The sequence below is a fragment of the Tiliqua scincoides genome, chromosome 10, assembly GCF_035046505.1.
Source record: "Tiliqua scincoides isolate rTilSci1 chromosome 10, rTilSci1.hap2, whole genome shotgun sequence".
Classification (NCBI taxonomy): domain Eukaryota; kingdom Metazoa; phylum Chordata; class Lepidosauria; order Squamata; family Scincidae; genus Tiliqua; species Tiliqua scincoides.
This window is the reverse complement of record NC_089830.1, coordinates 18,353,170-18,378,520: the sequence shown is the minus strand read 5'-3', so window position 1 is coordinate 18,378,520 and position 25,351 is coordinate 18,353,170. Positions and strand designations below refer to the sequence as shown.

At 44.5% G+C, this 25,351-nt stretch overlaps 2 pseudogenes; one reads left to right on the top strand and one right to left on the bottom strand.

The window, feature by feature from the left end:
* Positions 1-2,562: 2,562 nt before the first annotated feature.
* On the top strand, positions 2,563-2,679 carry LOC136661751 (5S ribosomal RNA; annotated as a pseudogene).
* Positions 2,680-24,945: 22,266 nt separating this feature from the next.
* Positions 24,946-25,062, bottom strand: LOC136662009 (5S ribosomal RNA; annotated as a pseudogene).
* Between the last annotated feature and the right edge of the window lie 289 nt (positions 25,063-25,351).

Below are 25,351 nucleotides of genomic sequence, written 5' to 3'. Positions count from 1 at the left end.
AGAGAGAGAGAGAGAGAGAGAGAGAGAGAGAGAGAGAGAGAGAATAAAATAAATCATCTTGAGCCCCCACAGCATTCCGGAGATGAAGGGACCCATCTGGTTCCGGCTCCCCTTTGCAGAAACACTGACGGCAGCGCCACCTAGTGGGGTGTCTTTGGGGTGATGAAGGCCCCACTCCCCCCCCCATTGGTTCTCTGCATAGGACGCCCCCACAGATCTCTGAGCTTTCGCCCAGCCTTCAGAATGTTAACCAGTCAGAGGAGGGTTTTGAAGTTGGTTCAGTGAGACGCTGTGTCTCAGACCTTCTCTCAGGGCCTTATTAAAATGCAGACTGCAAATTCAGATACTGTAAACAAGGTCACTGGAGAATGAAGATCAACAGAGTGCAAGCACAAGAAATGCAAAGTATTAATATTCCGATGCGTGAGCCCGTCCTAAATATTTTATCAGGCTAAGCTTTTTTGTACGGAGGCAGCCTTCCTCCTTCCCACCCCTCCTCCTCCTCGAGCCCCTTCATCTCCCTCGCTTTTCAGTGGCAACGTTGCACATGCACACACACGAAAAACCCACTTTGTGTTTCGGCACAGGCTTGAAAATGTATGCAAAAAAATGCACCCGAACGCCCGCTCCCGAGGCTTTACTAACAAGCTTCCTTTTGTGTGCTGGGTTGCAACAGCGAGGAGAGGATTGACTCGCGGAGCAGGGGAACAGACCTTGCCTTGGGATCCATGGACCCTCCCGGTGAAATAGGTAACCAATTTCCCTTGCTCCTACTGACAAATCAGGCAATGGGGAAATAGGAGAATGGCAATAAAAAACTGTTCCGAGGTCTGTCTGGTTCAGGACTTGGATCAGACCAGGCACAAAAGGACAACCCTGCTAGATCAGGCCAAAGGCCCAGAAAGTCCAGCATCCTGTATCCCACAGTGGTCCAACAGCTGATTCTGGGAAGCCCAAAAGCAAGAGATCAAGACATACTTCTATTCCCCCATTGCTTCCTTGTAGTTGGTATTCAGAGGCATAAGGACATAAGAAGAAGCCTGCTGAATCAGGCCTAGGGCCCATCTAGTCTACCTTCCTGTATCTCACAGTGGCCCATCAGATGCCTCGGCCAACAAGATACTTGCATCTTGCTGTCACTCCCCTGCATCTGGCATTCTATTTACCCTCGCACCCCCCCAATGAAGACACCAGACCGCAGCTTAGGTTTAACTTGGGCCACCTTATTAAACACCAGAGACCAATTTTTAAAACATGAAACCTACTGAGCACACTGTTCCTCCCTCGCCAGTCTGGGGTAGGTAAAAAAAACTGCCATCCACGGCCAATTTGGATAACAAAAGAAAAAAAATTTCTACCCAGCCCTATGAAAAGCGACCACCTAATCTCAGACTACATGCCCATCATGGTCTGTAACCTGTGATGGAGTTTTCCTCCAGAAATCTGCCCAATCTCCTTTTAAAGGCATACTGATGCAGAACCCAGTGGTGACTCACATCTATTGTGGCTAGTAGCCATTGATAGATGTGCTCCTCCGTGTGTTTATTCAATTCCCTCTTAGAATTTTTCAAGCTAGTGGTTATCATCACACCTTGTGGCAATGAATTCCACAGTCGAACCATGCACTGTGTTAAGAAGTAACTAATGGAAGTATATATACTTCCTATATATATAGGAAGTACACAACCTAAAGCAATAGGGCTCATTAATCAGTTTTATTAGATGAACCCTATTCTAGTATAGAAGGAGAAGGTGAAAAATGTATCTCTGTCCATACCATGCAGACTTTTGTAAGTCTAAATCACAGCCTTCTTAGGCCCCAAACCTTTCCAGGGCTCATGGCAGCAGATCCTGCAATCTACTGCCATTGGTCCTGGGGATGGTGGCACAAAAGTCACTCCGATGGTGTGTGGGCTAGAACCACTGGCTGAATTGGCTGGAGAATCCACTAGTGCACCACTGATTCACCCAGCCCATACCAGAGCAGGAAAAATGGCAATAGGAGTGGTTTGGGGGAGGATCAAGGTGTGCAGCGGGCCAAACCAAGGATGGTTCAGAGATGGGAAAGGAAGGAGCTTAGCAGTAGCTGTGCACACCAAGATCCTATCCCCCTTTTCCTGGCCCAACACACTCTCTGACACTCCTCAGACGCCAATTACCCAGCCCATATATGGACCTGACTTCTTTCTTACTCCCATGACTGCTACGTTTACCCACAAGACTTTGGTGGGGGACTTTATTAAACTTTTTTTTTTTGTAATGTCTAAGACTACCATGTCAACCAGATCATTTCCATCCCCATACTTGCTGATGTTCTCAGCAGGAGGTTAGTGAGGTAAGGCTCACCCCTGGAGAAACAAGGCTGATTCTCCTTCAGTAAAGCTCATTCTATGTGCTTAATCATGCTGTCTTTAATTAAGCTTTCCACCAGTTTACCTGGAACAAACATTAAGGGCCCAATCCTATCCAACTTTCTAGTGCTCATGCAACCCCAAGGAAAGGGAACACTCATTCCCTTACCTTATGGAGGCCTCCATGACTGCCCCCATGACTGCCCCCCCTGGCAGCAACTGTTACCCTGCACATGCCCAATCTCATCTGATCTCGGAAGCTAAGCAGGGTCAGGCCTGGTTAGTACTTGGATGGGAGACCGCCTGGGAATACCGGGTGCTGTAGGCTTATACCATAGTCTTTCGAGACTGAAGTTTGCCAACCATGACTGCCCCCACCACAGGATGTAGTGCATCCCCCCTTGGTGCAGCTGCATCAGCTCTGAAAAGTTGGGTAAGATTGGACCCTAAACTACCTAAACTGCAACTTCCTGGATCCTCCCTATCTAAATTTTTGGTGTTGCATTGGCTACTATCCAGTCCTCTGGCACAGAGGCAGATTGGAAGGACATGCAACCTATTTTTTTTTTTGTTGTTGTTGTTGTTAGAAGCTCAGCAATTTCATGGTTTGAGTTCCTTCAGCATGCTTGGGTAGATGCCATCTCAGCCAATGATTTGTTAATCTTAATGTTGTCAATATGCTGTAGACCTTGGTGGTTCAACACGCAGCCTGTGGGCCATATGTGGCCTGTGAGACCACTTTTGGCACCCCTCAAGAAGCCACACCATGCCCACTGCCTTCTCCTGCTTCAACGGCTTTTTGGTCTCTCTGCTGCACTGTTCCGGCTTCTCCTTTGGAGAAGGAGCCATATCGGTTTCTTCTTTTCCTTCCAGTCCATCACAGAGGTCAAGAAATGGCAGGGCAGAGCTCTTCCAATCCCTCCCACCCCAGTTCCTCCCCCCACCCCATCCTCCTCCTGCCCTCATTCCTCCCTGCCCCCCAGAGGCTGTACCGTCACCCGGCGGTTACACTTAACCCTGATGGCTGCATGTCCTCTACCTGCCGACACTGGCCCCAGTACCTGACTGGCACAGGCGCGGTACCAGTGCTCCTTACTTGCCAGGTGCCATAAACATGCTTTATGGCATGTTTACAGCACCCAGCACCAGCGTACGGGCACTGGGTGACATTAGGATTGGGCCCTTAGGTAGCTCAGAACCCAGAAATAATTGGCGGTGACATCATCACCTAACTGTCAATTGCTTCCACATTTGCACCTTCAGTGGATGGTGCCAGGGTATGGTGGCCCACTTAGCTGTAAAATTTGGACCGCCCTGCTCTAGACTCTCATCTTTTATCATTTCCATTTAACTGTTCTTCAGACTGTTCTCCCCTGGGGGCTGGGGATAAGAATAGGCCCTCAGTTTGGCTGTACTTGTCGTAAGAGGCGACTAAACAGCCACCGGGTAGATGGGGCTCGTCAGCCTGGGAATGCAGCTCATCTGTGAGAAGGAAAACTCTGATCCCAAGCCTCCACTGCCTTGTGGCTACATCCAGTTAAGGAAAAGGCTTCAGGAGTCAACCTCGAGGCAAAATCAGGAGCCGGAGTCCCTGAGGCAGTTCATGGCTGAACACAGTCACGTTCTGGCAACTCCTGCAACGCTGCTGGAACCAACCGTATTGGCTTCTGCCTTTCCATTGGACCATTTCAGCGATGTGGAGAGGGGGGATTTGCTGCATGGGTAACAGCCTATCCTCCATACCTACTTTACCCAAGCTTCGCGTACTGGAGAGGACACTGTTCCAGAGCCACCATTCAGAGCGCGATACCATAGTCTTCCGAGACTAAAGGATGCCAACATGTCATGTTCTTCAGACTCTTTCTCTGAGAAGCTCAGTTCATAGAGATCTGCTCTACATCTTCTGCAAAGAAGAGAGATGCAAAAAAAAGTCAGTCAACTTCTCGACAACTCCGTTTCCTCTTTAACCTTTCCTTTTGCCCCCAGTTATCTAACAGTCCAACTGCCTCCCTGGCTGGCTTCCTGCTTTTGATGTATTTAAATAAGTTTTTATTAGTTGCCTTGATATTTTTAGCCATGCACTCCTCATATTCCTTTTTTTTTTTTTTTAATCCCTTCTTGTCAGTTTACATTTCTTACATTGCTTTCACCGGAGCTTGAGTTCCTTTTCATTCTCCTCATTAGAACCAGACTTCCCTGTTTCTGAAGGAAGCCTTCTTGCAGTTGATAGCTTCAGTCTAATCCAGTGTTTCCCAAACTTGCTGGGGTCATGGTGCCCTTCTTTCACGGAGGCCTCTTCTTTGCAGCTCTCCCAGGCACCGTGATATTAGATTGCACAAGAGCTTGTGTAAATCTTGTGAGATTTTGCTCAAGCTGCATGAGATTTTCTGTGATCCAAGATGGTGGGACCCAAGACAGCTGGAAGACGAGGCCACTAGGGACATTCCACAGTGCCCCAGGGAGTTTGCCATGGTGCTGCAGCACACAGTTTGGGAACCACTGGTCTAATCCATCAAGCCAGATGTCTCTGGGAAGCATAAATCCAAGAACCGAAGGCAACATCCCTTCTCTCAGGGCTGACCCCATCCATTAAACCAGGGGTGCCCAAACCCCTCGAGGCCTCTCAATGTGGCCCTCAGGGAGCCCCCAGTCTTCAATGAGCCTCTGGCCCTCCGGAGATTTGTTGAAGCCCGTACTGGCCCGACGCAACTGCTCTCAGCGTGAGGGCAAGTGTTTGACCTCTTGTGTGAGCTGTGGAATGAGGGCTCCCTCCACTGCTTGCTGTTTCATGTCTGTGATGCAGTAGCGGCAGCAAAGGAAAGGCCAGCCTTGCTTTGTGCAAGGCCTTGTATAGGCCTTGAGCTATTGCAAGACCTTCATTCATTCATAGAAGTTCATCTTTAATATATTCATTTATGTAAACTTATGTAAATTTATTCAAATTTTAAATGTAAATTAATTCTTCCCCCCCCCGGCCCCTGACACGGTGTCAGAGAGATGATGTGGCCCTCCTGCCAAAAACTTTGGACACCCCTGCATTAAACCATTTCACCTCAGGCGCTACCTTGGTGGGGGCTCACATCTCCCAGTGACCTTACTGATAAATGACCCTCCTCCAAACTCTTGTGGCACACCTGCAGATCATTTAGGGCACACAGTGTGCCGCGGCACAGCGGTTGAAAAATAATTGGATCCATCGATGCATGACCTACTTAAAATGCCAGGCACTTTGAACAATTAAAAAATATTTTAATTGGCTGACAGCTCTCATGAATGGATTTCTCTATTGACTATCCAATTTTCTCATCATCGTCATCATCATCAAGAATAGCAGTGCTATGATGTCATTTCAATACGTACGAGAAAGATGTTCTAAAATGTTTCCGGATCCTCTTGAGGTTCTTGCTATGTCCACAACCCAATTGCCTAGAAAGCAAATGGGCTTTGAGGAAGAAAATGGCTTTTTTGGCTACGAACAAGCATTTTAATATGCAACCTGGATTTATGGACTACTTTTCTAGTAATTGGAGACTGCAAGGATCGGCATGTTCGACCATAAATAATAGCCGAGATACAGAATTGCACTGTAATTGTAATCTGTCAGGATCTCGGAGTGTTTTTTAACGCACAGTGTGGAATTAAGGGCCTTTCCGAGGAGTCAAGATGTCAGTAAAAACTGGAAGAATAATAATTGTAGTTATTAGATTGTCGGGATCTGTTCTCTCCAGGGTCCTTTTTGCTGCCCAAACTGTGTAGCTTAGTTCAATGTAAACTGTGACAGGATGCCACCCACCTGGTCTACATGTAGCAGATGGGGGGGGGGAGAGTTGGCAAGTGAGATGAATAAAAACCAGATTTGTGGGCAGGAACCCGCTGATGTCACCAAGCCTTAAAAAATGGGGGGGGGGGAGGGTTTGAAATCTGATATTGAGATAGACCCTAGCAGTGAAGAAGCGTAGGAAAGTCACTGACACACAGGAAAAAGGACAAACCGGTGACACCCCAAAATAACCCTAGAGCAGTGACTCCCAAACTTTTTGACTGGTGGTTCCCTTGATCTACTGGACCATTGGCCATGGCTCCCCATTAGGGCTACAGTCCTATACATTATATAGGGCAGTGGGGTTTTTTGCGAGGATTCCACAGCTCTGCTGGCTGGTTTCTGCAGATCCCCAGGAAGCCACGACTCACAGTTTGGGAACCACCGCCCTCGAGTAAACCTTGCTATTTGTCAGAGAAAACTGAAAAAAAAGTTAGAGAAAAGAGTCGTTACCAGTCAGTATGCGCAATATTGAATTACAAGGTTCACTGGCTTAGTATACGTCTGGTTCCTATGCCTTCTCTGTGAAAATTAAGGAGGGGCTACTTTCCCTCTCCCCACCTGCCTGAAGCACCGTCATTTTCTGAAACAGATATCTCTAGCATAGGGCTGGCCCAAGACCGCCTGTGACCTGAGGCTGCATGCCAAATGCTGTTCCTTACCCAATTAGGTACTGGCCTCTGCCACTCTCCAATTTCTAGCTTGGCACTCTTCCCCCCCCCCCACACACACACACAGTTCCTTTTTCTCACTGTCCCTCTCTTCCTATTTTCAATCCAGGGAGTGTAAGGAGGAGGAGCAGTGGAGGAAAGTTGGTGGACAGAGATGGATGCCCACCGCCAACGCACTCTCTATGAACACCAGTTGGCCTCATGGATGGGCCGGTCTTGCTCTAGCCTTGTGTTTTGGGTAACATACAGAGATGGATGTCCCCACCCAATTTGCTGTCTATGAACACCAATTGACCTCATGGATGGGCTGTCCTTGCTGTAGCCTTGAGTTTTGGGTAACGGCCTGAAAACCTGGGAAAGATTTCAATCCTTTTCTAATTTTGCACAACGGAAACTGAGGCACATAATGATGACATGATTTCCTGCCACTGTAGGGCAGCAGTGTTGTATTTTAATAAACATTGCATACCTCTTTCTTTCTTTCTTTCTTTCTTTCTTTCTTTCTTTCTTTCTTTCTTTCTTTCTTTCTTTCTTTCCCTTTTGCTCTTTTAAAGGTAATTTTTGTCTTCGGATTTGCGAGCAATTAAACTGAAATTACCGCAGGAGCGATGACTGTTTTGAATCCGCAAGCAGTGGTTAATTACTGTCCCCGGTGAATCGGGAAGAATGAAGGATGCTTTTCATTTGAACATCTTCTAGCTGGCAGATAAATACAGGCTGTTAAAAAAGACCAGTGGGTCGAAACGCGTTAGGCTACCGTTTCTTGGCCTGGATGTGTGGCAAAATCTTCCCAATTAGCAAAGGAGAATGTGTGGCATAGCTGTGGGTAGAGCAAATTTGGTCCCTTTAGGTGATGATATGTTTTGCGAGGTTGTGTCCCGGTAGCAATAAATTGGTGACTATATTTTTTAAAAATTAATTTGTGGGGAAGAGTGACATTGATCATCTGCCTATTTTCCTACAGCTTCTCTAAAAATGTGCTTTTTAATTATAAGGAAACTGCTGGATTATCATTAGATCCAGGTTCTGCACCCACTTTGATTGCATTATAGAACTTTGAGTATTGGTTGGGAAAAAATCCTGTTAGGCCGTTGCAAAAGAAGGTCTTGTTCAGTCTTCATGACACTGGTGCTTTTTCTACCCCTGCAGTTCCAACTTTTGCAAATTCTGTTGTCTGATACTCATTAGCCTTATAGAAGTGTGGTTTCCAGTGCAAATTCAAGGTCTCGAATTATGCATGTGTGGTAATGGGGGGCTTATTGTTCAGTGGTAGTGCACTGTTTTGCATGCGGGTAGTCCCACAGTCAATCCCTGGCAGCTCCAGATAGAGCTAGGAAGCTTGCCACCAGTCTGTGTAGACCAGGGGTGCTCACACTTTTTTGGCTCGAGAGCTACTTTGAAACCCAGCAAGGCCCGGAGATCTACCAGAGTTTTTTTTTACAATGTTCGCGCCATCATAACATATAACATTTATGTGTACAATGTATGTTGGTGTACTTTGAGCTCCACTGAGTATAACAGGACTTACTCCTGAGTAGACATGCCTAGGATTAGGCTGTGAAGCTGCAATCCTAGCCACACTTACCTGGGAGTAAGCCCCACTGAGTACAATGGGCCTTACTCCTGGCATTTCCTCCCAGAGGCACCTGAAAGGGGGGGTCGGCACTCTGCGATCTACTCATTTTGCCTCGCGATCTACCGGTAGATCGCGATCCACCTATTGAGCACCCCTGGTGTAGACAATATTTTTATATAGCATAGGCTGCAGTCCTAACCAACTTTCCAGCACTGACATAACGGCAATGCAACTCCATGGTAAGGGAACAAGCATTGCCTTACCTTGAGGAGGCCTCCATGACTGCCCCCCCACCAACTGCAGGATGCAGCACATACCCCACTGGCACAGCTATGCCAGTGCTGGAAAATTGGTTAGGATTGAGCCTATAATCTCATACAGAGTAACTAAAAAAAAATGCACGCACACTTTAATACGTTCTGATTCATACATACTTCACTGTCAAAAACTGACAACACTTGAACATCAGAGGGAAGCAATGGAAGGCATGTGGGCCCTCCCCAAAGCACATGTCAGTGGATGTTTGCAGAACCCAGAAGTCAGCAATTTTCAATGTTTTTCTTCTCCTGGCACACTGACCTCTACGGCCTTCTCCATTTTCTTCGCCTCTCATGATGTCACTTTCGACTCCCAGGAGACTCTTCCGGGTTCTACAGCTTTGTTTCTAGGGCAACTGTCAGACGTAACAAATTGTTAGGGGTGCTTTTGATTTGTTTTGTGTGTGTGTGTTTTTTTTTTTTTTTTTTGGTTAAAAACACATAAAAGCACAAAACACCCCCTTTTTGGCGTTAAAATATCCAAATAAAAACTGTAATGGAAAGGAGTCATAGGAAGACAGAGGACATGCCAAGCTCAGCCAGCAGTTGATAACTGGGCCAACTCACCTGCCTTTATGATAGAGAACACGCCTTTGATATAATGTCCTCCTGTGATACATCGCACACCTGTGATTATCCTGCCTCGCAGTTCCGTGTCACAGTTCTGAGATCAGTTCAGTTCAGGGAAGAAGGGAACGGAGTCAAGCCCTATGACCTCATTCAGAAGTCTGCACGCAATGGACAAAGGGCAGCAGCGCACAGGACTTTTTGTGCTGCCTCCAAAAGTATATATAAACATACATATATTGAGACACAAATGTTTGGGGTGTAAAAAGAAGGGACATGAACGTCCAATGCATTGGACTGAACACAGTTGTCCAGGATGCAATGGTCCAGTCACTACATCCACTATGAATAACTGCACTTGATGGCTTATTTAAAATCTGATGGAGGTCTCACGTGTTTGAATACTCTTGCGGCGGCAGCAATTGGGGGAGGGGTTGTCACCTCTCAGCAAAGCATTATGCTGCTACACAACCACCAGCATCGCTCCTCTTTGGCTCCACCCTGGGCTGGGCGCCAGCTCTCACACCTTTGTGGAATCTGGGAAAAAAACCAACCTAGTATGAAAGACGTGATGCCACACTAAGAGAAGATCATTACTGGCGAAACCTCGTTATCGCACCTTCCATTAGCGCTGTCAGGAATGTCAAAGTCGCTCACTTTAAGTAGGTCATTTTAAGTTCAATGCCTGGCTTAGGAGCAGCTCGGTGAATGCCAGCAAAGATTAATGTCGCTTCAGCTAGGGCGTTTGATCCCTGATGAAGATGGAAAGGCTGCCTCTGGGTTGCAGAGGGCCCTTCGGAAAATGTCTTCTGTGGGCGACCTGCTACTCTAGAGGGCCCTGAGAAAATTGCGGTGCCAGCCAATGGCGTCACTAGAGTTTGCGACACCTGGTGCAGGAGCCCAGCAAGTCACCCCTGTTAGCTCTCTGCCCATGCTGAGCCAGAGACAAAGCTAACTAGTTGGTTTATGGAAAGTTGCAGGCAGCTGAGTCACACTGAGTCAGCAGAATTACTCTGCACCTGAGCCTGCCACACCCTAGTTAACAGAGCAGAATCTTAACAACCCCTATGATGGACTTCCTCCCATGCAGTGGGCAGGGCAATGCCGTGGGTTGTGGGCATGGTGATGTACCATCTCCCCACCCTGCTATTTTTTTTTGCTATAACATTTGATAGAATATAGATATTCCAGTGTGGTCTGTTTCATTGCATTCCTCATGAAATTACACATCAATCGATGTAGAACATGATGGTATTCAAAAATACCAAGATTTTAAAAATTTGAATGAGTATTGGTGTCACCACCTCCCCATGTGCATCGCCCAGTGCAACCCACACCCCCACATCTACCTAGCTATGCCACTGCTACCATGTCAAGGCTACATGAACAAAGCTGGTCTCAGGGATCAGCACTGGGCCCTGGGGCCCAGAGGACTGCTGATCACCAGTCTCTGCCCTGAAAGATGAAACACTTCACTTGAAATTAATTGAGCTTACATTGCTATGCATGTCTATATAAGAACATAGAAGAGCCCACCAGATGCAACTGGGACCACACAAGACAACAAGATCCCTGCATTCTATTTCCACTCCCTTGCATCCGACATTCAGATATATCCTACTTCTAGAACCAGGAAGAATATCCATCACAGTTTGCAACCTGTGGCTTTTTCCTCCATAAATCCGTCCAATCTCTTGTTAAAAGCATCCAGACCAGGTGCCATCACCACATCCTGTGGCAAGGAGTTCCACAGACCAATTACACATTGGGTTAAGAAATTGTTTGTTTTGTCTCTTTTAATTCTCCTGACACTCAGTTTTTGTGGATGTCCCTTGGTCCTGGTGTCAGATCCACTCTATCCACTCTATCCACTCTATCTATCCCCTACATAATTTTGTATGTCTCAATCATGTCTCATCTCAAGAACTTTTTTTCTAGACTGAAGATCCCCAAACACTGTATTGTATTGGCAACCTTCAGTCTCGAAAGACTATGGTATCGCGCTCTGAAAGGTGGTTCTGGTACAGTGTCTAGTGTGGCTGAAAAGGCCAATCCGGGAGTGACAATCCCTTCCACACCGGGAGCAAGTGCAGTCTGTCCCTGGTCTGTCTCCCTGGCTATGGGCCTTCCTTCTTTGCCTCTTAGCCTCAGACTGTTGGCAAAGTGTCTCTTCAAACTGGGAAAGGCCATGCTGCACAGCCTGCCTCCAAGCGGGCCGCTCAGAGGCCAGGGTTTCCCACTTGTTGAGGTCCATCCCTAAGACCTTCAGATCCCTCTTGCAGATGTCCTTGTATAGCAGCTGTGGTCTACCTGTAGGGCGCTTTCCTTGCACGAGTTCTCCATAGAGGAGATCCTTTGGGATCCGGCCATCATCCATTCTCACGACATGACCGAGCCAACGCAGGCGTCTCAACACTGTAGTCTTTTCTCATCAAGAGAGGTGCCCCAGCCCAGTAATCATTTTGGCTATGTAGAAGTCACAAAGTGTTCAGATAATACCACCCTTCAATGTTCAATCTAGGTGAACTAGAAATAGCACACCACCACCACCACCCCACCAGTCTGTAAAAGCGGCACTGTGTGCTATGGGGGGGGGGGGGAGGGTGACAAGACAGTCCTAGAGAGGTATGCAAATATCTTTCTACTTACCTCCCCATAGGGGAGGTCAAATAAGCTAAATGTAAATAAAATGAGAGGGGAAAGTAAATAAGAGAGAGTAAATGATAGAGACATCTTATATAGATTTAACATAGATGAGGATGATATTAGGGGAGATAAGAGTGACTGTCTGAAATAACTGGAAATTTGAATAAGAAATATAATTAGAATTTGTGACTTCACTATTGCTGCAATGTAAGGATGTACCTTTCTATCTTTGATGTGTTTTTTTGTTGTTTTGTTTTAAATAAATTGAAAAATATGAAAGTTTAAAAATATTCAGTCACAAAATACTTAATATAAGAGCATCATACTATCGACTTCAGACACCTGAGCTCCACAAGAGAGATGTTTGAGAGCCACAATATTTAGGAAGCATTGAAAATCTTAAATATATGTTCTCACCATGAACACTAAACTTATGCTTTAATCCAGTGGACTCTCTGTATATACCTGGTAAATAATTATAAAGCATGAAAATCTCTTATTTACCTTTTATATTAATTGTGATGCAAAAACCCCTGGGGGCTGGGGGCTAAGAATAGGCCCTCCGTTTGGCTGTACTTGTCGTAAGAGGCGACTAAACAGCCACTGGGTAGATGGGACTCATTAGCCTGGGAAGGCAGCTCATCTGAGAGAAGGAAAACTCTGACCCCAAACCTCCACTGCCTTGTGGCTACATCCAGTTATGGAAAAGGCTTCAGGAGTCAACCTCGAGGCAAAATCCGGAGCCGGAGTCCCTGAGGCAGTTCATGGCTGAACACAGTCACGTTCTGGCAACTCCTGCAACGCTGCTGGAACCAACCGTATTGGCTTCTGCCTTTCCGTTGGACCATTTCAGTGACGTGGAGAGGGGGGATTTGCTGCATGGGTAACAGTCTATCCTCCATATCTACTTTACCCAGGCTTTGCGCACTGGAGAGGACACTCTGTTCCAGAACCACCATTCAGAGCGCGATACCATAGTCTTCTGAGACTGAAGGATGCCAACTGAAGATGCAAAAAGGAGCTCAGAAAACACATTTCCATGAGCTGCACGTTAGATGTCAAAAAATCACATTGGGGTTGAGAGTCATGGTTTGGCCAACCCCTGCCATAGGCCATCTCGCCTCCAATGGGTCTCATGGAATCTATGCCGCAAAATAGCTGGCGTAAGTCCAAGGAGACTCCAGGGGTCAGGTTGAGGCTGGGTAGGAGGTCTAGGCTCAATACCACCAAGATCATCCCCCTCATGCCCCTGTTCCTGCCCACTTCTCACCCCAAACCACCCCTGCCACCAAGTTATCAATGGCAGTGGAGGATAGCAGAGGTTCAACAGGGCACTGCTGCCCATGTCAACCCTCTCATGGTTTGTATTGGTGACTGTGGCCCACCAAAGAGTGGTTTGGGTGCTGCACCACCAGCCCGGGACTTAAAGGGGCAGATCGCAAGATTAATCTAAAAATAGATGGCAAATTAGGGAAGAAAGGAGAGTAAAAAGGAAGGGGAATCAGTTGGGGAAAGCTAGGGTGAATTGCTACCCAAGTATGAAAAAAATCCTCACAAAATCTGACCAACTTTCAAATCCCAAACTTCACATCACTTCTGTACCTCATTTCCTCCCTCCTGCAGACTAATTGCTTCCATCTCTCTAGGTTTCTGGAGGGTTAATTAGTCACTGGCTGCCTCATTCTTGGTGGAAGTGAAGTATGAGGAATTTATGATTAATAATGTTTCATTGGCAAAGAGCTTAGCAGGACTCAAGGAAGGATTAGACATTTATATGAGCACACAGTCTATCAGCTTCCACATTAAGTATGATGAAGAGCTACGGAGGAGAGACGCCCTCCTATTCAGGGTCAAAGACCTAAGACTGGCTTCCTGGGATTAGGATGGATGTTCCCCTTGAAGGAAGAGGGAGGAGAGACTATATTTCTCAGTGTGGAGGATTCAAACTTTTGGATCAGCAGCCTCTAAGGCTACTACTGACCTCCTGCTCTCCTTAACCCCTTCAATATCCAGCTCTGCCGCAACATGTCTTAGGAGAAGCAGTGGAGGCAAATAGACAGAGATGAGTGCCCCCCACCGACCTGCTGGTGGGCAACCCAATCCTAAGCTGGGCTGCTGGGTACAGCAGCACCAAAATGGTAATTGCTATATACAGCGGCCCTTCTGAGCCCGCCGGAGGTCTCCTTGCAGGAACAGAACTTTTGTCCCCCTGAGGAAAGCCCCTTGAGAAAGCCCACAATGGGGCTTCCCAAGTCTGCATTGGCTATTTTGCCAGTGCAGATGGGAGAACCGCCGTGTTAGGCTTTTTAACCCAATTTGGAGGACGAGATCCAGCAGAGGCATGTTTCTGCCAGTCCCCCCCCACCCCTGCAACTGGTTCCTCCCCTCCCTCTGACCTCCTCTCTCCCCAGAATGCCTCCCCTGCCCCCAAAACCTGCACTGCCACCAAATATGGTGCCAATTGGCACGGAACTGGTGCTGGCACTCAGTACCTCAGAATGCCAGGTTCAAGGGAGTGGCAACAGGATTCAGGTCTCATGTTGTCTTTTTTTAAAATTAATTTTTTAATTATTTTCCAAAATAAAAACAAACAACAAATATAAACAAGCACATAACAAACACAAACTCAATACATAACACAAAACACAAAAACACAAAAACACAAAAACATACTGTTGAAGGGTGCAGGCAATCCTATATCAATATATCTAATCAATACATATCTTCTAATCTTGTTCTAGTTTAACCTCTTAATATCATTTATCTATCATATCATATCCTGTAGAATATATCATGTATACAATATATTCATCTAAATGCCCTCTCTTATACATCTACAACTTCATTTTCAACCAAGCATAAAATGGTCTCCATTGCTCTATCTGTGTCGGTTTACATCTGTGTCGGTGTTGATCCAAAATCTCTGTAAGCCTATCCATTTCCGCCACATTCATTATTTTTTCTATTAATTCATCTTCCGTTGGAATTTTAATATCTTTCCAGTATCTAGCATATAAAATCCTTGCAGCAGTTAATATAATAACTAAATACATTTTCTTTATCTATAATATCTAAGGTGATATTAAGCAAAAACAACTCTGGTTTCAGCGGTATCGTAAATACAACAATCTCTTGTATTAGATTCCTTACCATTTTCCAGTATACTTGCATTTTTTACATGTCCACCACATATGATAAAACGTCCCTTCTTCACATTTACACTTCCAACAATTTTTTGATACGTTTGGATTCATTTTTACCAGTTTTACTGGTGTCATGTACCATCTATAAAACATTTTATATACATTTTCTTTAAAATTTGTTGCTCTAGTAAATTTTAAATTTTCAAATCTGTTCCCATTGTTCTAATGTAATATTATGGCCTATATTTTGTGCCCATTTTATCATACATTCTTTTATTGTTTCTTCATGCATCTCAAAATCCAATAGGAACATATACATTCTTTTGATATATTTTTCTTTTGTTTCTAAGAGTATTCTATCAAATGGCGATTCTGTTCTAAATAGAATCCTTCTTGCTTATCTTTCCCAAATTTTGAATCAAGTTGCAAGCGAGTCCACCAATCCATCTCCACATCCTGTCTTAACAGTTCTTCTTTTGTCTTTAATTGCCCATCTTTCTTCAATAAACTTTCATATCTAAGCATTTTTGTTGTCTCTAGTAAATTCGACCAGGTACATGCTTCTAGCGGCGCCACCCATCGGGGGATTTTGGTATACATCTGTCTTTGTATTTTAGCCCAGATCCATAATAAAGATTTCCTTAAGATATGATTATTGAACCACTTATATTTGTTTGCTTTTCCATACCAAACAAATGCATGCCATCCCCATTCAAGATCATGTCCCTCCAGTTTAAGTATTCTTTGATCTTCTAATATAATCCACTCTTTAATCCATAGTAGCGCTGCGGCCTTATAATATAATAACCAATCAGGAAGCCCCATGCCTCCTCTTAGTTTCACATCTTGCAAGGCCTTCATTTTAATTCTTGGTTTCTTTCCCGGCCAGATGAATTTCGAGATAATTTGATTAGTTTCTTTAAATATATCTTGCTTCAAAATTACAGGGATTGTTTGGAAAAGAAAGTTTATTTTAGGCAAAACATTCATTTTCACTGCAGCAACTCTTCCCATCAATGAAAGCTGCAATTCTTTCCATTTTGTTAAATCTCTTTTTATTTCTTCAATCAATTTCAAATAATTATCTTTCACTAATGTGCTTGTTTTCTTCGTTAATTGAATCCCTAAATATTTAATTTGTTTTTCTTCTTTGAAATGTGTTAATTCCTCCAATTTCTATATTTTCTTTATTTGCATATTCTTTGTTAAGATTTTCGTTTTCTTGACATTTATTTTCAGTCCTGTCACTTCAGTATATTCTCGCAACACATCTAACAAATTTTTGACAGATTCTAATGGTTCTTCTTTAATCACCATAAGGTCATCCACAAATGCCTGGATTTTAAATTCTTCACCTCTTATTTTTAATCCTTTACTCTCTTCTGTCTTTCTCACTTGATTCAAAAGTATTTCCATAATCACTATAAATAATAATGGAGAAAGTGGACATCCCGTTCCTTTTTCAATTTTTATCTCCTCTGAAAGCTCTCCATTTATTCTAATTCTAGCAGTTTGATTCTTATATATAACTTTAATCATAGCAATGAACGGAGTTCCTACATCCATCATTTCAAATTGTAAAAACATCAAATTCCAGTTTACATTATCAAATGCTTTTTGAAAATCTATAAAAAAAATCGCCATTTGCTTATCAGGGTACATTTCATAATATTCTAAAAAGTTCAATATCTTTCTCATATTATTTCTAATTTGTCTTCTTGGTAAGAACCCTGCTTGGTCTTGATGAATAATGTTAATTCTTTTTAATCTTGAAGCTAATATTGTTGCAAAAATTTTATAATCCACATTAAGTAGTGAAATTGGTCTATAATTTTGAATCTCTTCTTGGTCAAGCCCTTCTTTATGTATAACTGTAATAATTGCTTACTTCCAAGTATCAGGAATTTTATCCTTTTGCTGTATTTCTTTTATCAATTTTTTAAATGGTAACACCAACTCTTCTTCAAAACATTTATACAAGTAAAATTCAGCTGGTAATCCATCGCTACCCGGCGATTTCTGATTTTTTTGTTTAGCTATTGCCCCTGAAATCTCACTAACTGATATCGGTTGATTTAAACTTTCTTTTTGTTGCTGCGACATCTTTAATTCATTGTGTTTTTTTTTTGTAAATAATTCCTTTGAATAATGCTTGAGATCCCTTCTTCCATATATAATTTTTCATAAAAGTTTTTAACAATATCAATCATATCTTTTACATTTATAGTCTTTTTTCCATCTTCGTTCTTTAATGTGTCTATATAGGATTTCATTTTCTCTCTCTTTAATTTATAAGCCAACCATTTTCCAGTTTTATTGGCATTTTCAAAAAGTTTTGTCTAGCAAAAGTAAGTTTCTTTGCTAGTTCTTCTGTCAATAAAATGTTGTACCTCTCTCATTCTCTGTTTATCTCCGGTGCTGTAGGGTTTTGCTTTGCCAATAATTTTTGTCATTTCAATTCTTTCTCTAATTCTACGTATCTTTTCTCTCTTCTTTTTCTTGCAACTTCTCTTATTGCCAATCCTCTAAAAACAGCTTGACTAGCATCCCAGACCATGGTAATTGGTATATCAGTTGTAATCTTAGCTCTAAAATAATGTTCTCTTTCTTCTTTCAAACTCTTTTTAAATTTTTCATTTTTTAAACTATTAATATTCAATCTCCATTGAGATGGCTTTTGAAGAGTTTCAAATTTGCTCATTACTGGATTGTGATCTGATGGTATCTTTGGTAATATTTCCACTTCTACCAGATTTTTAGTCCATGCCCGTGGTATCCAAAGAGCATCAATCCTTGACCACGTCTGGTGTCTATTTGAATAAAAAGTATAGTCTTTAGTTTCTGGATATCTTGTTCTCTATACACCTATCAGATACATCTCTTCCGCTAATTGTAAAAATGCTTTAGGAATTTGTGGTCTCCTTTTTTTCTTCTCTTTTACTCACATCGATGTAGAATCCATTTGTCCATCAAAAACTGAATTAAAGTCTCCAACAATACAGAATATTCTCTAATTCTTGTGCCTTTGTATAACTGTACAAAAAATTCTTGCTGATTTTATTTGGTGCATAAATATTCACAGGTAAGACTCTTGCATTTTCTTTTTGTACTTCCACCATCAATATTCTTCCATCTTGTGATGCATAAGAACATAAGAACATAAGAACAGCCCCACTGGATCAGGCCATAGGCCCATCTAGTCCAGCTTCCTGTATCTCACAGCGGCCCACCAAATGCCCCAGGGAGCACACCAGATAACAAGAGACCTCATCCTGGTGCCCTCCCTTGCATCTGGCATTCTGACATAACCCATTTCTAAAATCAGGAGGTTGCGCATACGCATCATGGCTTGTACCCCGTAATGCATTTTTCCTCCAGAAACTTGTCCAATTCCCTTTTAAAGGTGTCCAGGCTAGACGCCATCACCACATCCTGTGGCAAGGAGTTCCACAAACCAACCACAGGCTGAGTAAATAAATATTTTCTTTTGTCTGTTCTAACTCTCCCAACACTCAATTTTAGTGGATGCCCCCTGGTTCTGGTGTTATGTGAGAGTGTAAAGAGCATCTGCCTATCCACTCTGTCCATCCCCTGCATAATTTTGTATGTCTCAATCATGTCCCCCTTCAGGCGTCTCTTTTCTAGGCTGAAGAGGCCCAAACGCCGTAGACTTTCCTCATAAGGAAGGTGCCCCAGCCCAGTAATCATCTTAGTCACTCTCTTTTGCACCTTTTCCATTTCCACTATGTCTTTTTTGAGATGCGGCGACCAGACCAGATGCATATATTAGTTTTGATCTCAGTCTTTCTTTTACGTATGTGGCCACACCCTTTTTTTAAAAATCTGAGGCTATAAATACTTCTCCAAATTTTTTGTTCACAAGCAGTGCTTTATTCATATTTTTGATGTGCGTTTCTTGTATAAAAGTTATATCCATACTTAACTTTTGCAACTGAAGGAAGAATTTCTTTCATTTTTGAGGTAAATTTATGCCATTTATGTTGACAGAGTAGATACTCCATCCTCCCTTAACCATCATGTTTCTTTTTACTATTCACCTTCTCTTTTTGTCTTCTTCTTGTTGCTATCGCTCAATCTATTTACAGCCAACACCCTCCACTCCCACTGGGTAGCCAGCCACCTTTCAACGTGTTCCACTTCTTCATCCTTTTTATTGCCTCGTTCCCACTAGTTGACTCTGAAGCAAAGTGCCTTATTAGAATGCCAATGAAATCCGCCATTCTCATGCAATAAATCTCCCTGCATTGTGCAGGGCTTCATCTTCCTGAATATCCCTTACAGATAATACTTTATGTTAAGTGCACATTAACTAGTGCTTAATGTGGACAGCCAGCTTCACAAAAGCAGTCCTAGAGACACACGTAACACTTCCTGTTTGACTTCAAGCTGCATCTGTTATATCCCCAGCCATTATAGGACTGCGCTGTCCTGGCTTTAAAAATAATGCAAAAAACTCGCCCTCTTTTCATCTCGGGCTCCCATTAGCTAATTGGACGCTATGTCATATATTCAAATATGCATCCTAATAATGACACAAATTGGCCATCACATCTTCTCCGTTAATAAATGAGTTAGTTGCATGCAAATGTGCAAAAAGGTGAATTGACAGCCAAGGAAGCTGTACAAGGAAGATATATGGGAACTTCCTATAAATGTCAGAATGGGTTTGAGTGAGTGAGAGGAGATCTGCAACACAGGGAAGGTTCTCTAAGGTTGACCTCATAGTAAGTTGAAGTTTACGGAGGGGTGCTGCTGGAATTGTCCTTGGATTTTGGAGATCCAACTGCTACGTTCTCATTTCCTCAGTGAAATTGATGGACTAGAACAACAATCCCACTCTTTCCCCCCCCCCTCCTGGTTTTAGCTACTGGTTTTAAAATGGGACAGTGCCACAAGGCGTCACAAACAGATCACAGGTAGCCATGTAATGAAGCGAGGGCAATTCTGAGTGCCACAAGGGTGGGCAATTTAAATGAACCAAGATTCTCACAAGGGGTCCTAAGAAGTCACCGAACAAGGGGACTTATCCAGCACTCCTGAAGACATTCCTTAAAAAAAAAAAAAAAAAAAAAAAAGCAACCCTTAATTTTCAGCAGTGAAACAGCTTTTCCCCCTTCATTTTTCATTTGTTTTTAGCCTCAGGGCTCATACGTACCCACGAAACATGCTGTCCTCCTCGGTCTCTCAGAAGGAAGTTTTGAAAGTGAAACGGAAAACATCATGATTATTTCATGGGTCTCCCGGTTCTAGTGCAAGAGCAGTTAGCCCTGATCAGCTGAGAAGTCGGCTAGACTTGTGTCCCAAGCTTGCTGCAAAGATTTTGTTTAATGATTCCCTCCCCCACTTGGTTTCCTCTGAATACATTGATTTGGTTGGTGTTTGGTTAATAATATGTCGCAGTAATGTGTGGGATGCGGCTAAAGGCATTACATTACTTCATATGGTTAATGTTGTCAGCCTGTCACCTCCACTGGTCAGGATTCGGCCCCCCATCAACCCCACACACACACACACCTGGGCTGATTGCAAGAACAGGAGAATATAAAAACAGGGATACAGAGAGTGATCAGTAATACTGCTTTTCTTGGTGCTGTTCCTGGTCCACTGTCATAATGCCTGTGCACACATGTATACCAGGGGTCTCTAAACTATTCAACCAAAGGGCCACATCAAATATCTGGCACAGTGTCGAGGGCTGGGAAAAAAATAAAATTAAATAAATATATTAAGAGATGGAACTTAGATGAATAAATAAATGAATGAGCGGGCTCAAATGTCCAATATTTCTCTGAGCACCAACGCACACCACAGAAATAAAGCACAAACTTAAATGGACCCCCATTGCCCCATCCCACAAGCACAGCTCCGGCAGAGTTTGGTCAACTGTGCCAGAGGCTCTCAGGTGACCAGAGGCTGGCCACAGGTCAGGTAGAGGCTTGCCGAGGGCCACATCTGGCCCCCGGGCCAGGGTTTGGAGACCCCTGATCTATACCAAGGGTGTCAAACTGGTTTAATATAGAGGGCCATATAGCATTCATGTTGCCCGCTAAAGGGCCAGATGTGATGCCATTCAGCAGGAAGTGATGTCATTAAGCAGGTCACAGTCAGAAATAAGCATTTTTTTTTACTCATTAAGGATCTCTTAGCTGCCAGTGACAGTAGAGAAAATACATAAATCTTTATCGTGTTTTCAAGACATGGGAGAGGCCAATTATCATGTGGGTTGCCCAATTAGCTGTGACACCTCAGACCAGCTGAGCAGCTAAGAGCGACTGACAGCGGTGCTGGGTGAGCCCGAGGGCTGGATAAAGAGTTTCAGGGGGATGCATGCAGCCCCCAGTCCTTATCTTTGACACCCCTGAATATTTTCAATATTTTTCTTCCTATGGCACACTGACCTCTATGGTCTTCTCGATGGTCTTTGACTCTTGTGATGGTTGGCAACCTTCAGTCTTGAAAGACTATGGTATAAGCCTACAGCACCCAGTATTCCGAGGTGGTCTCCCATCCAAGTACTAACCAGGCCTGACCCAGCTTAGCTTCTGAGATCAGACAAGATCTGATATATTGTTGTTGGCAACCTTCAGTCTCGAAAGACTGTGGTATCGCGCTCTGAAAGGTGGTTCTGGAACAGCGTCTAGTGTGGCTGAAAAGGCCAATTCGGGAGTGACAATCCCTTCCACACTGGGAGCAAATGCAGTCTGTCCCTGGTCTGTCTCCCTGGCTATGGGCCTTTCTTCTTTGCCTCTTAGCCTCAGACTGTGGGCCAAGTGTCTCTTCAAACTGGGAAAGGCCATGCTGCACAGCCTGCCTCCAAGCGGGCCGCTCAGAGGCCAGGGTTTCCCACTTGTTGAGGTCCACTCCTGAGACCTTCAGATCCCTCTTGCAGATGTCCTTGTATCACAGCTGTGGTCTACCTGTAGGGCGCTTTCCTTGCACGAGTTCTCCATAGAGGAGATCCTTTGGGATCCAGCCATCATCCATTCTCACAACATAACCTCACGAGCTAAACAAACGCATTGGTAAAGCAGCTACCATGTTTTCCAGACTCACAAAGAGAGTCTGGTCCAACAAGAAGCTGATGGAACATACCAAGATCCAGGTCTACAGAGCTTGCGTCCTGAGTACACTTCTGTACTGCAGCAAGTCATGGACTCTTCGCTCACAACAGGAGAGGAAACTGAACGCTTTCCACATGCGCTGCCTCCGACGCATTCTCGGCATCACCTGGCAGGACAAAGTTCCAAACAACACAGTCCTGGAACGTGCTGGAATCCCTAGCATGTATGCACTGCTGAAACAGAGATGCCTGCGTTGGCTCGGTCATGTCGTGAGAATGGATGATGGCCAGATCTGATATAGCACTTCTGGAATCCAGGACACTCTTCTATTTCTAGGGAACTTGTCTATTGTAATAAATTGTCTATTCCTCTTCCCCCACCAGCTATTTAGAACCAGCAAAGTTTTCCCGGCAATTTTCAAACACCATGCTCCAAACTTCCACGGCATATCTGCGAACCTTTTGTGGCACACTGATAGAAGATGGCACACTGATGGACAGGGTGGGCTGGGGTACAGAGGCTCCAAAACTCAGAATGCAGAATTATAAGGTTGGGCAGCCAAAGAAAACACTGTTGCAGCTCCATCTCCCAATCTCAACCTACCAACTGGGTCTAGCCTTGCCTCATCTCATGCAGGATGGGGCTATGAAAGAAGGCCACTACCCTGAGTGTCAGAGTGGTTGTATTCCTCGTAAGGCCCAAGCACCACAGCTCCTGATAATGTTGGCCGCTTTTACACCCTTCCTTTCCCTCCTCTGTGAGAGTCTTTATTCATTTTTTTTTAAAAGCCCTCTTAACGAAAATGGACCTCCCCCCTGTCTGCGTGACAGACCTCCCCCCTGTCTGCATGAAAAAAAATAAAATCACCCACGGCAGTGTGCAAGTGCGCAATTACATCAAATACATATTAATTGATATTAATATTTATATAATAGAAATGGTCAATAAAGGCAGCATCAATCATCATTTAATCATCATTTAAACATAAGTCCTCTCCTGTTGCCAGCAAGTTACACCCACCCCCTTCTCAAGGGTAAGGGTAAGGGGATTTTTTTGGGGGGGGGCTAGGGGAGGTGAATGGCAGGAAAAGGGAGGCAGATGCTTGACCTTTTTTTTCTGAACTTGCTGAGAAACTCTCAACACTACACCCCCACCCCCACACACACACACAAAAACCCCTCAAGGTTGTTTTCTTTTCAAGCATTCTCCATGAAAGCTTGGAAATAAATTAATGGATTTTGAGGTGACCCAAGGGGTGTTTTCTCATGCTAATGTACACACAACTGTATTATATTACAGGATAATTGCAGCGGCTAACTGGGCAGAGAGGCATCTTTTACAGTGGGGGGTCCTCTTATATTTCGTAAGGGGAGGGCAATGATCCCTATTCAACCCAGACCGCGGCATTTTTCCAGCGGCTGGTGCCGATGTCTCCTTCGTGATACCCGGAGGCTGCAAGCCCTTTTTCGATCAAGGAAACCTCTTCCCATTCCTTGGTCTGTAGATGCTGCAGTGCAAACTGCTTAAGTTAAAAAGTGTGGGGTCGATATCCAAAATGAGACTCCTAAGGAAGTAGGAAGGCTGCCGATCGACATGGATTGACAGCCAGCTCTCCAGGGTTTCAAAATCAAGGGTCTTTTCCCTAAACTGACTTGGCAGTGCCAAGATTTGAACTTGGGGCTTCGTGCTACCGCTGAGATGCAGCCCTTTCCCAAAGTTTTGTTCTACTCACTTTTCTCCATTCCCAGCTCACTTCTGCCATCGGAACTGGGGATGGAGAAAAGCAGATCCAACAAAACACGGTAGTGAACTTAGGTGAAAGAATCTCGCCCCCCCCCCCCACTTTAAATGTGAACAGGGCAGCAGACACATCAATGAGTTAATCCTGTAAGGAGATTAGGGCACCAGAGATGTGATTCTTATTCTCACAACAACCTTAAGAAGTGCAGCAAGACCCACCTTCTTGGGGAGAACCCAGAAGTGATGTCACAATGTCACGTGATGATGTCAACATCCCACAGAACCTTGAGATGGTTGAGAAATGGTGACTGTTTCTGGATCACTCAATGAGCTTCACAGTGCAATCCTAACTTGCACTGGAACAGGCAGGCTAGTGGGCCTGCACTGTATCCAGCAAAAGGTTCAAGCTACAAGTGGCTCAGCCGGGGGTGAGGGGAATCACTAATGGGGCTAATGAGATCCATGCCACCTTCGGAGGTGGCGCAAATTTGAGCAGCCGGAGACTGCCTGGGAACAGGGTGAGGATCTGGCATAACTACCAGAACCTGGCCCCACCTGACACTCCTCGCCCACCCCTAGGAGCACCCACCACCTGCCCTTCCCTGTCCCAAAACATCTCCCTCCTAACTCTTCCCCACCCTCTCTACACCCCTCCCCCAGACCCCTGCATTGGCTGAACACGACTGATACAAACCTACCTCTCCTCAGGGTCCATGGAGGCGCAGGGAGGCCAGCAGAAGTCTGTGTGCCAGACTAACTCCCTTCAGAGTGGCGCGAAAGTGCTTTACGGCGGTTTAGTGACACTCCTGAGCAGGCCCAAGGGACTTGCGCCAGCCCAATGTCGAGTCTAGACTGCACCATCATTGTGTCTGAGCAGGAAACTGGACATCATGGTTCACACCCAACACTCTAACCACTACACCATCTTGATTCTACAGTGACCCCTTCCATGATGTTTACTGAGGTCCTTATTCTCTGATACCTCTAACACAGGTTGGTTGGCAACCTTCAGTCTCAGAAGACTATGGTAGAAGCCTACAGCACCCGGCATTCCCAGGCGGTCTCCCATCCAAGTACTAACCAGGCCTGACCCTGCTTAGCTTCCGAGATCAGACGAGATCGGGCATGTGCAGGGTAACAGTTGCTGCCTCTAACACAAGACCAGGAAAAAAGAGAAGAAAATGAATCGCTTGCAAGCAGAGACCTTGAAGGGTCTCTTCCTGCCTTACCGCCCATCCAAGCAAGTGCGCCGATCAATTGAAGCTAATCTGCGAAATCCAGTTTTATTCAATTGCCTGAAACCTATGGCTATCTGTAACTTTTGGAAGTGGAATGCTACAAACCAAGGGGGAAAAAGAGAGAGAACAAAGAATATCGATCGCTTATTTTAAGATAATGCTGCTAGTTTAAGGCTCTGAACAATCTAGGTGAGACCGGC